Below are 14,634 nucleotides of genomic sequence, written 5' to 3'. Positions count from 1 at the left end.
GATGGATGTCCTCAAAATCATACAAAATCTTAAGGTGCAATTTCCTATGTGATAACGGTTCCCTGTTCCTCGATCTTGTAACACGTTTCCACATATGTGTCCAGGTTCAATGAATCTAGTAACACATTTCACTTGGTTCATATTACTCGGTATACCATCTTTGTTGCTCAGTAGACATAGAACGTTACTCGATAGACAGCTCGGTGTATACTAAACTCTGTGACTTATTTCTTCTATAACCGACTACTTTAGTGCATACCGACTGAGTATTTCGGTAGTATTAACCGACTAGAGTATATAGGATGACTTTGGACATAAAAATAATGACAACTTAGTAAATAGTAACAATCTCCCCTTTTGACATTAGTTTGGTATGTTTGACAAAACTCTTTTCAAAGTCATGACTAAAAAATCTATATACTTACAAAATTTGACTAAACTGATAGTATATACAATTGTCAACAAATAGTATACTCAGATATACTCCCCTTATCAATATACTGTACATAACTCTGATTTTGCATGCAGCGTTACTATTTTGTATTCACTGCTCGGTGTTCACTGCTCCCCCTGTCAAAATTACCTATACATCTAGATACTCTAATTTGCTCGGCATACTTCCTCTTGGATACACTATACTCCCCCTTTTTGACAAACATCAAAACTAGTTACCATTCGGTGGAGGCAACTGGTCAAAAATGGATTTGTACTTAGTTCGAGCATCGGTGAGAGAATTGGTAAGGGCACTCTTAACACTGTCCATTAGGGAATTCTGAGTTGTAATATCAGCTAACAGTGAAATCAGACCATCTAATGTGCTTCCCTCTTGTTGAGTGGATAAATAGGTAGCTCGGTTAATCTGCTCTTGGACGGAGGACAAGTGTGGAATGAATAAGGTTTGAAGAGTCATGACATCCATTCTTATTTTGTGCTCTTCATTCCGAAGTTCCAACTATTGAGCCATGAGAGATTGTAACTTGGTATAGAAATTCTAAATAGAATTGGGCTCGGTGGTCAATTTATTTGAGAGATTGGTGATCTCTTTTTCAATAGCTTCAGTTTTTTTCTTGATATCTTTAATGAATAAAGAAAATGTACAGAGCTTTTGAAATAAATAAAGAATATGTTTGAGTTGAGGGGACAACTCAAGAATGAGTCCAGATAGCTTAACTTTACTGATAGCAATGGCTTTCTGTACCTCTTCAATCATTTTGGTAGTGAGCTCTTTGTCCTTCAATTTGCTCAGGTATTTAGATGCGTCTACTCCAAATGTTTCTATGTTAGTGAGGAGTTCATCCAGTTGAATATGGATGGCTGCATCTTTTGTCACAGTAGCTTCAAGTAGCATATCTATTAATAATGCTTTAACCTTCTGAAGTACTCTATTTTTCTTCTGTATAGCCATTTGTCTCTCTTGTTTTGCTTTGGCTTTGCATAGTTCCCCAAATTCAATGAGTGCTTGCCCTTTCAATTTTGAAATGTCTACATTTGGCAACACAATCGGCTTTGATAGATCTAGCTTGAAACTATGCTTCTTCATTTTCTTCTCTTTAGATGATGAGGCTTTCATCGGTTGAACCACTACAATGGCTTGGGAGGCTTGTTCACCCTCGGTAGGTTGCTCGGTAGAGGCAACACTTTTGTCAATTTCTTTAGGCTTGAGAAGTCTGTTCCCCAGTGGTCTGAGAAGTAGCTTCTCCTTTGGTAGACTGTTGACCTTCTTTGCCTTGTTTAGTGTCCTGAGGTGTCTCAATTGAAACATGCTAAGTTACCGGAGGATAGGACTTGACTTGTTCCAAAACTGATTCACTTGATACTAGTTTGGCATAGGCATTCCCTTCTATCATCTCCTATTCCTGTACCTCGATATCTGTGATATCCTCATCAAGTTGTATAGTACCAACAGGATCTTTCTCGGTGATATCAACTATTTCAACTTCACCTTGCTTATCAGTACTCTTGATTCAAAAAATTTCTTGCCATTTTTCTTTTGTCTCATTCTCTACTTCAAGATAAAGGCCATTCATCAGTTTCAAGGCTCTTTGCTTGACTAGGAAGTTTGTCTGTTAGTTTTTCAGATGTTCACTTATCTCATCTACTGACATGTCTGGAAAGAGATGTACCAGACTCCTTTCTCTCATCTTCTTTTCTGAGTCCATAGCATATTTCCACTTGTTATCAATGTGTAAGTACAATGCTTTTGGAAGAGAATTAGTTACTTCCAGTGGGACTAATCAGAATTTAAGAAGTGTGCAAATTAGAGCTTCTTCAATTTGCCTCTTTTCTGCATCAGTTTTGGATTCATATTTTACATATCTGAATGCTCCAAATCCACCATATAGTTTCAGATTTGCACAAAAATTATCAACACTATGTACATCTTTCTTTGTGCTCTTAACAATCTGAAATTTACTTACGTCTTCATATTTGGTGTCACTTGACTCTTTATTCAAAATGAGTCTCTGAGTAGACTTCTTATAAGTTTTTGTTACCTTAGGCATTGCAACATTTTTCTGCTTCTTACTTGGTGACACTGCAGATGATCTAGTATTGGGGCACTTTACTGGAGGAGTAGGTGATACCTATGATGTATCCTATTTCTTCCTTTTCAAAATTTTTCCTTTTGGCAACTCAGTGCTTAATGTAATTGCTGCTTCTTGGGCTTCAGATTCCTCCTCAGTGATGACTTGATCGCTCTTGATAGGAGTGGAGGAAGAACCTTCTCCAAATTTTACTATTAATACTTCGATCATTTTGGTTGCTTTCCTTGTAGCCTTAGGTACTATAATGCTCATCTTAACTTTTTCTTTGACCTCTTCATAGGTATCATACTTGATCTCGGTAGCATGCCTTGGAAGTGAAAGAAAGGCATCTATCTACTACTGCGTAATGTCAGAATCAATCTCATAATCCATAGGCGGAAAAGATTGAGTTCTTGGTTCTACTGCATTGACATAACAGTAGTCGGTGTCCACTTCAAAACATATATTATCCTTGTATTTCTCCACTAACTTGGGTGGTATTCTATACCTGTTATGCATCTTTTCTTGAAATTTGGTAAAATAGTCATCCACTATATCATTGAAATTATCACCTAGCTATTTGATGAAGTCATTTATTTGATGGGTGATTGGTCGATGTAGCTCCCAAACTACATTACCGACTGATGGAAAGAATTTATGAAAATAGAAAAACATGCATACTAAGAGTGACCCAAACTTTAGTGTGTTTGCAGAGTTGTTCTTCTTCGGCTTCCTTATGGTGTTGAGATTTTCAAAAAGATTTTTCAACAACACTTCGCATAGGTCAATCTTCATACCCTTTTTCACAATTTTGTATGCTGAATCAACAGTTGCACATGGTAGACTTTTTTCCCTTGCCGACTAAAAGAAACAATAACCTATGACTCTAATTGCAAACTTCAGCTCTACGTCTATAACAATATTCAATTTTAGACCTCTGCAATCAGATTCAACTCCGGTTAAAGTGATCAATTCTTTCTGTGAAATCATTTTCTGAGCTTAGGCATGGTCGAATATAGGGTATCCGGTGATTAAGTGGATGATTTCCTTGGTAATTTTGAATGGTTGCTCCTCCAACCACATAAAGTCATCACGAACTCTGCTCAAAACAAATTTAACCCATTGGGGTTTGAAGACTCGCGGGTAGGTTAGGGCTTCAGTCAATCCCTTGACTTTGATATGCTCATATTTGCTATCCAGATTTCCATCGGTGCATAATTCATCATATGTGTCCTTGATCTCAATATGACCTAGTTCCTCAACATGACACTTAGTGTAGAATCTGACATCCTCAACCAATAGAACCCTATCCAAAATGAGAGATAATGTTGTTTAATCATCGGGTTCGGATGCTACTTTGGGAGGTAAGGAATATTTCAGTGAGGGCTTCTCAATGGTTTCAACAACAACAAGTTTCTAAATCTTTGGAGCCATTTCAAACTTTGGATAATTACTAACGAAAAAATCTTAGGGTTTGAAACTTAACCGGCAAATGCTTTCCACTTAGTAAATATAAAGTAGGTATTCTCAACTAATATGATCGGTTGACTTGCTTGAAAAATGCGTTGAGATTGATGAATAAATACCTTGAAATTTGCTTGGGAGGAGTTTGATTGCCTTTGAATAGCTTAGCTCTGCTTTCTGAAAACATGGTAAGTGTAAAATGACCACGCAAAAGGCTTTAAGTACACATTTTACCTTATTGGGCTCTATGTAGTTAGGTCAAAAAACATTAAATGCACTCAGTTCCTTTAAACCGATTACCGTCCATTTTATGCTTTCACTGACTAGAAAGGCTTCCTGCATTTACCAACTTCTCTGGTACTCCAAAAGACTAGATAAAATTTCAAACTTGCTATTGCATCTTAGTTATGCAGATTTTGGAATTAAGTACATGATAAAATAGGAACTATTAAGATATAACCTTGAGAAAATGCAGTCCCTTCATACCTTTCTCGATTAATTTGAGATAGATGCACCTAACTCGGTAGGTAAGGTGCTTTCTTCATTAGTTGACACATTTTCCTTCTTTTTCCAAATCATCTGTAATTTGCTTCTTATTTCCTCTGTATCTCCTTTGGGTTGATCTCTGCAATCTCTGGCCAAGTGTCCAACTTTGTGACAATGAAAAGATGTCATACCAGGATTTCTCCATGATCTTCGGTTGTTCATTCCAAACCTTATAAAGTAGTTGGCACTTATATGTCCATATCTTCCACATCATTCACACCATATCCTTGTATTGTAATCCCATGGTACTGTAGTATATTGTCAGTTAGGATCTGTGTAAGTTTGGTAGCTTCTAGTATTTGCTCGATGTGCAGACCACATATAGTTCTTCTCCTTAAACGAACACTTCTCGGTACTGTGTCCATATCTATTGTAGTTTTTACAAAACCCCTTGAATTTTTCCTTCTGATAATTGTTAGTCGACTTAGTCCTACATTGATTAGATGTGTGACCATACTTATTGCCATTGTTACAATAACCATTAGACCTAATGACATTCGGTTGCTTACCTCGACTCAGTCTGACATTCAGTGGATTTTATATTTAGACTATTATGGATACTTTATTTTGATGCATTTTGAGACTTAGAACTTATATCATTTCAGGGATTGGATAACATTGCTATGATTTGGTGATTTACTTACATGCTTTATGAGATAGAACACTACATGATTGTTAGATAGGATGATATTGCAATGATAGATGTCGTTATTGAATTTGCAGGACTTTACTCTGAATATTGAACTATGATGTATGGTTAAGTTTATGTGAATTGGGATGAAATTGCTTATGAGAATTTGCTTGATAAAAGATGTATTTAATCTGTGCAGATGAAAATTGTATGCAAGTGATGACGTGTATTGTATTACTTTGAATTATATTATATGTGGATATTTGAAAGTACTAATGTGTAAATTGAGATGCGCAGGGAATTTACCATGTGATCATGGAAATTACGGAGAACCAAACCTAGACTTATGTATGTTCGTAAGCCAGGGGTTGTCTATTTGGAGAGACAACACTCCATTTGTGTTGTATTTTATTCGTAACAGTATATGCTGCATGAGTGTTAAGTGTTATTTAAATTTAATGTGTAAAAACCACAAGAGACAATTTCATCTTTTATTTTGTAAAAGTGTTTTATTTGTGTCACTTGACACATGTGTGGATTTAAATTTAAATGTTTTATTTTTGTCTATTGGTGGGAAAGTGTTTAACTATAGTTTTTCTTAAATAATATAATGTGTTGTCATAAATACTTTGGGAATATAATCTTTGGGGTGGTCAACATATGTTTGACCCGAAAATAAACTTCAAAGGGGTTTAAAATGGGTTAAATGAACACCTAGGGGTAGTTTAATAGGGTTTTCCAAATCCCATAAGGTATACCTAGGGGTTAGGGGTAATTTTAGGCAAGTTTCTACTTTTTAATGATCTTTTTAACGCTTTAAAAATTGGCTTTTTTGAGTTGTGCGAAAATTGAAAATTAGAAGTTTAAATCTAACTGAGATTTTTCCTTTGGAATGAGTGTCTTTTTGCATTCTTCTTTTCTTTCCTTTTTGGTTTTTAGAAACTTGTGAGAACTCAGAGAATGAGCTTCTTAAGCAAGATTTTTGGGAATTGGAGGGTAATCACCCACTCTCCATTTTTGGAGACAAGAGAAATTTTGAAAAGAAAATAATAGTTTTGGAATAGAAAAAAAATTGACTAAGGGTAGAAGAAAGAAGATTCGTGGATTGGGCAGCTCTTCCTCAAATTCAAAACTACCATTGGGCAGATTAAGGTTGGTTTGATCATTCTTTAAAATAGTTATTTTCTTGCATGTGTTTGAGTGTATGATTTGGTGAAAGAAATCTGTGTTTTTTTGTATGTCTTGTTTTAGAATTTCATTTGAAAATCTTGCATTATGCTTGTTGTGTTTTGGGAGTTTTCTCAAGACCTCTTACTCTTGGGAGAGAAGAGGATCTTGTGGGTGGTAGCAGTGACAACCCTCGAGTGAGAGACTCTCGTTTGAGAGCGATCGCAAGGGATCTTTGGGTGACCCTTGCTGCATGGCCTGTTTGTGCAATGGGGGTCATAAGGAGGGATATAAGGCTAGAATGCCTTTGGGGGGCATAAGGAATAAGGGGTTGAGATTCTTGATATATTTATTGTGCCATGAGGTGGCTACTTGTTTATTTCATAATTGCAGTTCTCCTCAGGGTATTGGTCCACTACCACCCTTGAAAAAAAAAGTCACCACCAAAGTGTGGTGCTGTGAAGCCAAGTTGGGAGTGTGTTTGAAATTCTGTATGTATTTTGCCTCTATGTGTTTGCCTATTTGTTACCCGTCTAGGACTTGGTTCTCCGAGCTTGGGGATGGCTACCAGTTAGCCTAGGCTGGGATGTGAGCACTCCGTGGTCATATTGTGTTTTATTATGCAGGAAAGTCAAGAGAAGAGAATAGGAACAATGATAAGATGCAGAAGATTATTGTTGAAGATACTTAAATCCATTTGCAGATATTTGTTTTAAATTTGTTAGTAGAAATATACCTCATTCGATGAATGAGAGGCAAGTTGTAATTTCGAAATAGGACATGAGATTTAGCATTATAGTTAAATAAAGAAACATCTTGTAAAGTTGCAGAATATTGAAAAAGTTGTTAAAAAAAAAGCCAGTTTTGCTTCTATTTTTCTATTTTAAAAAAAAGATTGCTTGATTTGTATGCAAAAGTTGTTTTATTTGAGATATGGAAAAATCAGCTTTTAAATTAATCATATCTTCATTCTACTTGCAGATAAAGAAATATGAATAATATTTATTGTTAAAAATTAAATGATTGTATGCATGTTGTTTTAAGGCATATATTGCAGTATAAGTTTCCTATTGTAAAATTTTTGTGTTTTTGGATCCTTGAAAATGATAGTTGCAAAAAGAAATTGCTCAATTAATTTTAGGGATAAAATCTTAAGCATCCCTCTCTACTAATTCCTTAACTTGAGTTATTAAACTGTAGATTGTTAAATTGCTATTAAATTCATTGGTATCAATGTTTATTTTAATTCAGGAAATAAATCTACATCTATTTACTTTGCTATGATTTTATTTTACATTTATTTGCTTCAAATTTTAGCAAAAAAAAAAAATCAATTTATACCTTTGATATTAAACAGATTAAAATAAAATCAGAATGTTGATATTTATGCATTATTTATCTCTGTATTAGATAAATTAAAGAAAAAAAAAAAGAGAAGCATTATATAACTTCTTTCAGTATTTTTTTTATTTAATTATAATAACCAACATATATATATATATATATATATATATATATATATAACTATATATATATATATATTTATATATTTATAAATATAAATATATATATATATATATGATTTTTTTTTTAATTTAAAACAAAAAAAAACTTTCTTGCGGTGGGTATCGGCCGGGCCGAGCACACTGTGGAATGCACAGTGGCCGGCGGCCGAGCGCACTGTGCATGGCATAGTGGCCGGCGGGCCGAGCGCACTGTGTGTTACACAGTGGCCGGCGAGCCGAGCTCATTGTGCAATGCACAGTGCCCGGCAGCCGTGCTCACTGTGCGGTGCATAGTGGCCGACGGCCGAGCCCACTGTGTCTTGCACAGTGGTGTCTCCGGCGGTGCCGACCTCCACCCATCGCCATTTCCTCCTACGTGTGCCCAAATCCGGCCACCGCCATGGCCGCCCTGCGGGGTAATGCGGTTAGTTTAAAAAAAAATTTAAGAAGAGAAAACCCTAGCACCGAGCTAGGGTAAGGGGAAAGATAAATAAGTTTAGATTTAAATTAAAAAAAAAGAATCCCTAATTAGGGTTGGGGAACAAAATTGATCTTGATGTTGGAAAAATATTTTAAAGGATTAATATATATATATATATATGTTATATGATTTGTAGTATGTATTTAAAGGAGTTTAATTATTTAAATACCTTTATATGATTTACTAATAGAAAGAAAAAAAAATATGTATATAAATTTAAAAATAAAGCCTAGTCCTATAATTTTAAATGTATTAAGGGAAATAAATACTTATTTATGCCCTAGTTAATTTAATTGGGCATTAAATTTTAAAATGGAATATAAAAGGAGAAATTTAAACACTTTCCATTTTAGTGTTAGAATGGTTAAATATTAAATGACATACTAGAGACGAGTAATAGCTACTCGTAATTAATTTTACCCTTGTGGATTTAATTATTCAAATTAAATGTCACTGAAAACGATTATTATTATTTTCTGAATAAAAATGGATGTTTAGACTATATAGTCCTATTTGAGATTGAATTAATCTTCCTTTCCTAATTTCTTTATCGTGATTGGTTTAATAAAAATTTAATGACTAGGTATCTCGTGGAGATAAAATTAGACCAGTTAGATTTCCGCAAATAAAATTAATCAATAATCGATGCTTGGTTCGTTTCAAAATTAGCTCGAATATAGATTTGGCAAATGCTTTAATGCTTGCCGTGTGAGCGAACTTGTTAATTATTTGTATTTAAAAAAAAAAAATCGTTCCGTTTTTGCCCTAAATTTTGGGCATGACATTTTGGTATCAGAGTGAGGTTTCCACACTAGGAACCTTACTCCACCTACGTTTTGCCTTAGAATATTTAAAATTATTTTGTTAAATTGATTTTATCAACTTTTGAATTTAATTGAATTAACATTATTCTAAAAGAAAATTAATTAATTGTTTTGCCTTATTTCCTCTTAGGATGCCTCCGACGATGCGACAAGCTCGCAAGCGCGGACGAGGTCCTAGACGTGTGCGTATAGCACGCGAAGAGGTAGAGAGGGAGGCATCGGTTCCAGAGGAGAACCCAGGAGCACCTCCCGAACAGCCAAATGAACCTAACCAAGACCTCTTAGCAGCCATTCAGAATCTTATTGGCATAGTTCAGGAAAGGATCCCAGCAGAGAACCCTCAGGTTAGAAGTCATGACTCTGGGAGTCATAGATCTGTTGATAGAGAACGAAGCAGGAGCCCAACTCTGATTCCTATAGAGAGTCAGGGTGGTAACGAGCTAGAGTCTATGCATATGCCAGGACCACCTCCAGCGGTGGAACCAGTTTATTTTGAGAGAGCTCGCCGAGATCTAGGGGATCTCATCAGGGAGGTCATGCGCCTCCAACCACCATCCTTCGGAGGGTCTACAAATGGAGTAGAGACTGAGGCATGGCTTCTGAGTCTTGAGAGGTGCTTTGCATTGCGTTCTTATGAGAGAAACTTGAAAGCACATGTTGCAGTTCATCTTCTGAGAGGGACAACCTCCACTTGGTGGAGACAGGAAGAGTACAAATGCGGATTAGTTCCTGATACTCTCACTTGGGAGATATTCATAGAAAAGTTTCATGAGAGGTACCTATCAGAACACTTCAGGCAGCATCGTATAGATGAATTTCATGATCTCCAACAAAAAGGCTTGTCAGTAACCCAGTATGAGAGTAAATTCTTTGAGTTGTTGCCTTATGCAGATTATCTAAAGGATGAGAAACTTCTTGTAAACCACTTCATCAGGGGATTAAATGCTGGTATAGCCAGGCCTGTTAGGATGTCCGCTTTAGAGAGCCTTTGGGTTGCTATAGAGAAGGCACTGATTGCCGAAGAAATTCAGGTCAGACCACAGGACAATAGGGATCAGTTTCAAAACCGAAATCCTGCACCTCAGACTTATGGATTTCAGAAACCACATTGGAAAGGAAACAACCGAAATTCTCAGGGGTTCTCCAAACCCCCTCCTCCACAAAAGACACCACAGAACCAGAGGCAGAAGCCTCCACAGTATCAGCAGGGCTCCAAGCCCAAACAGTGGTAGACTCAGGGATAGAAACCTGATCAGAGAGCACAAGGGCAGTACACATAGCCGGCGGGGACTCAACAGTCCTCTAGGGGTGGGTACAGCGGATCCAGTAGGACAGGAGGTCAGGCATTCTCTAGGCCTCAGGGTGCCCAGTTTCAGGCACGGGGTGCTTGCTTTACGTGTGGAGCCATGGGGCATATGGTGAGGGATTGCCCTCAGGGACAGGTGGCAGGGAGTCAGCGGATGGTCGCTTCAGAGTTGATAGTTGGTGATATGGGCAGGTCCCATAGAGTATTCACAGCGGTTGACAACCGCCAGGCTGAGCATCAAGCCACGGTTATCAAATCTTCAGGTATAATCAAAGGTAACAATGTATCTATTTTATTTGATTCAGGAGCTACTGACTCCTTTATATCTCCTTTGGTTGTGGAGCATTGCAGGCTAGTGGCAACTAGACAGGGTGTCAGTTGGGAAGTGGAATTAGCTTCAGGAGCTAGAGTGTTAGTAGAATCAGAGGTTAGGGCATGTCAACTGCAGATTGGCAAGACCACCACTTTAGTAGACCTTAGAGTGACTCCACTTGGATCTTACGGAATCGTACTTGGCATGGATTGGCTTTATGCCCACAGAGCCAAGATGGATTGCCGCCTGAAAAAGATCGAGTGTGAGGATGATCATGGTTCGCCCATAGTTATTACCGGGATTCAGAGGCCCGTGTCTCTTCGTATGATCTCCACAATGCAGCTTAAGCAGAGCATGCAAAAGGGATGTCAGCTATTTGCTATCACTATCAGTGACAGAGGAGAAGAGGAAGAAAAAGAAACATCGCTCGATGACCATCCTATCCTTAAGGGATATTCAGATGTTTTTCCTTCAGAGTTACCGGGAATGCCTCCCCATAGAGAGATTGATTTTCATATAGACCTAGTACCAGAAGCCGAGCCAGTTTCCAGAGCACCTTATAGGATGACCACAAATGAGTTAAATGAACTTAAAATTCAGCTTGAGTAACTTCTTGAGAAGGGTCATATTTGTCCTAGCGTATCCCCTTGGGGTGCACCAATCATCTTTGTGAAGAAGAAGGATGGATCTCTCCGATTGTGTATGGATTATCGTCAGCTAAATAAAGTAACCATCAAGAACCGATATCCTTTGCCCATAATTGATGATTTATTCAACCGGCTTCAAGGTGCCAAAGTCTTTTCCAAAATAGATCTGAAGTCAGGATACCATCAGTTGAGAATAGTGGAAAGTGATATCCACAAGACCGCATTTCGCACTAGATGTGGTCACTATGAGTTTACCGTAGTCCCCTTTGGGCTTACGAATGCACCAGCAGTTTTTATGAGCCTCATGAATGGGGTGTTCCGTACCTTTTTGGACCGTTTTGTTGTTGTGTTCCTCAATGATATACTGATATATTCTCAGAATGAGAAGGAGCATGAGGAGCACCTAAAACAGGTATTGCAGTGTTTGCGGGATAATCAGTTGTTTGGCAGCCTATCGAAGTGTGCTTTCTTTCGATCTGAGGTTAAGTACCTTGGGCACGTTATTTCCGATGATGGGATCTCAATCGACCCATCAAATATTAGGGCTATTATGGATTGGCCAGCGCCTACCAGTGTGACAGAGGTCAGGAGTTTCATGGGCTTAGCAGGGTATTATCGATGTTTCGTCGAGGGATTTTCCAGAGTCGCACACCCTATTACTTCTCTTCAATGTAAAGGGAAGAAATTTGAGTGCACAGAGAAGTGCGAGAAGGCCTTTCAGGAACTCAAGAAGGCACTTACTAGCACTCCTATCCTTGTTGTACTAGATCCTATAGCTGATTTCATGGTTTGTATAGATGCTTCACTAGAGGGTTTAGAGGCAGTTCTTATGCAAAGTGGTAGGGCCATAGCTTTCGAGTCTAGGAAACTTAAGACTCATGAACCTAATTATCCCACTCACGACCTTGAGCTCGCAGCAGTAGTGCATGCACTTGTGAGGTGGAGACACTTCCTTTTAGGACATCACTTCGAGTTGCATTCAGATCATCAGAGTCTTCAGTACATCTTCACTCAGCCGAACCTTAATGCACGTCAGAGGAGATGGATGGAGTTCTTGTGCGAATATGATTTTGACGTCCACTACATCAAGGGAAAGGAAAATGTTGTTGCAGATGCCTTGAGTAGGAGACATCATGAGGTTTACACCATATCCATGGGCATGGATTTGAGAGATTGTATACTACAGCACTTGCCAGAGCATGGATGGTATGCAGAGGTTTGTCAGGTAATACGATCTTAGGTTACTCTAGAAGGGAAATATGTGGATTATTCTTTGGAGTTCGATGGTCTGTTACACCACATAGGGCGCATTTATGTACCTTCCTCCGGAGGATTGCGAGAGTTCATTGTCACGGAGGCTCATAGAGCTCCTTATGCAGCGCATCCCGGGGTTAAGAAGTTGCATGCTGACTTGAGGCAGTTGTATCATTGGCCGAGAATGCGGCAGCTCATTGCTGAGATAGTAGCTCGATGCCTCGAGTGTCAGAGGGTAAAGGTGGAGCACCGCCATCCAGGTGGGTTGCTTCAGTCTCATGCTATACCAGAGTGGAAGTGGGATACTATATCCATGGATTTTATCATTGGTCTTCCTATGTCTTCTCGTCGCCATGATGCTATCTTGGTGACAGTTGACAAGTTGACCAAAGTAGCTCACTTTTCACCAGTTCGTACCACATTCACAGCTCCAGCAGTAGCACAGGTGTTCTTGCGAGACATTGTTAGACTACATGGCATACCCCGCAAGATTATTTCTGACAGGGATTCTCTTTTCACTTCTTCCTTTTGGAAGTCATTACAGGCAGCTATGGGCACTAAGCTCAATTTCAGTATAGCCTATCACCCGGAGACAGATGGTCAGACAGAGAGGGTCAATCAAGTGTTAGAGGATATGCTTCGCATGTACGTCATGGATCATCAGACCCATGTGGGAGGAGTATCTTCCCTTAGTGGAGTTTGCCTATAACAATGGGCATCATACTTCTTTGGGGATGCCACCCTATCAGGCTTTATACGGTAGGCCTTGCAGGACACCCTTGAGTTGGGATCGCATAGAGGATAGAGTTGCTATTGGTCCTGAGATAGTTCAGGATATGGAACAGCAGGTGGATTTGATTAGGCAGTGTCTCAGAGAGGCTCAGGATAGACAGAAGAAATATGCTAATGCAAAGAGGATAGATCGTAGCTACTTGGTTGGAGATAGAGTTTTCTTGAGAGTGCGACCGCATAAGAGTCCAATCCATTATGGAAAGGGTTCTAAGCTTGCACCTCGCTTTGTAGGACCTTTTGAGATTCTTGAGAGGATGGGCCCAGTTGCCTACCATTTACCTTTGCCACCTAGCCTATCACGCATCCACGATGTGTTTCATGTTTCAGTTTTGAGGAAATATATCTATGATGAGTCTCACATTTTACATTGGGATGCCTTGCAGGTGGAGTCGGATGGGCAGCTAGCTTTGGAGCCCATTTGCATTTTGGCATGCTGGATGTTGTCCCTTTGAGGTCGAGAGCTGGACCAGGTTAGGGTCCAATGGGATTGTTATGATGAGGTTACAGCTTCATGGGAGGACGCAGCACGTATGAGATCCGAGTACCCCCACCTCTTTGATGAACTCCAAGAGGAAGTTCATGCCTAGAGGGGGAGGATGTGAGGCCTCACCTCGACTTAGTCTGACATTCAGTGGATTTTATATTTAGACTATTATGGATACTTTATTTTGATGCATTTTGAGACTTAGAACTTATATGATTTCAGGGTTTGGATAACATTGCTATGATTTGGTGATTTACTTACATGCTTTATGAGATAGAACACTACATGATTGTTAGATAGGATGATATTGCGATGATAGATGTCGTTATTGAATTTGCAAGACTTTACTCTGAATATTGAACTATGATGTATGGTTAAGTTTATGTGAATTGGGATGAAATTGCTTATGAGAATTTGCTTGATAAAAGATGTATTTAATCTGTGCAGATGAAAATTGTATGCAAGTGATGACGTGTATTGTATTCCTTTGAATTATATTATATGTGGATATTTGAAAGTACTAATGTGTAAATTGAGATGTGCAGGGAATTTACCATGTGACAATGGAAATTACGGAGAACCAAACCTAGACTTATGTATGTTCGTAAGCCAGGGGTTGTCTATTTGGAGAGACAACACTCCGTTTGTGTTGTATTTTATTCGTAATAGTATATGCTGCATGAGTGTTAAGTGTTATT

This window comes from Cryptomeria japonica, chromosome 11, assembly GCF_030272615.1.
Source record: "Cryptomeria japonica chromosome 11, Sugi_1.0, whole genome shotgun sequence".
Lineage (NCBI taxonomy): Eukaryota > Viridiplantae > Streptophyta > Pinopsida > Cupressales > Cupressaceae > Cryptomeria > Cryptomeria japonica.
This window is presented reverse-complemented; position numbering follows the sequence as displayed.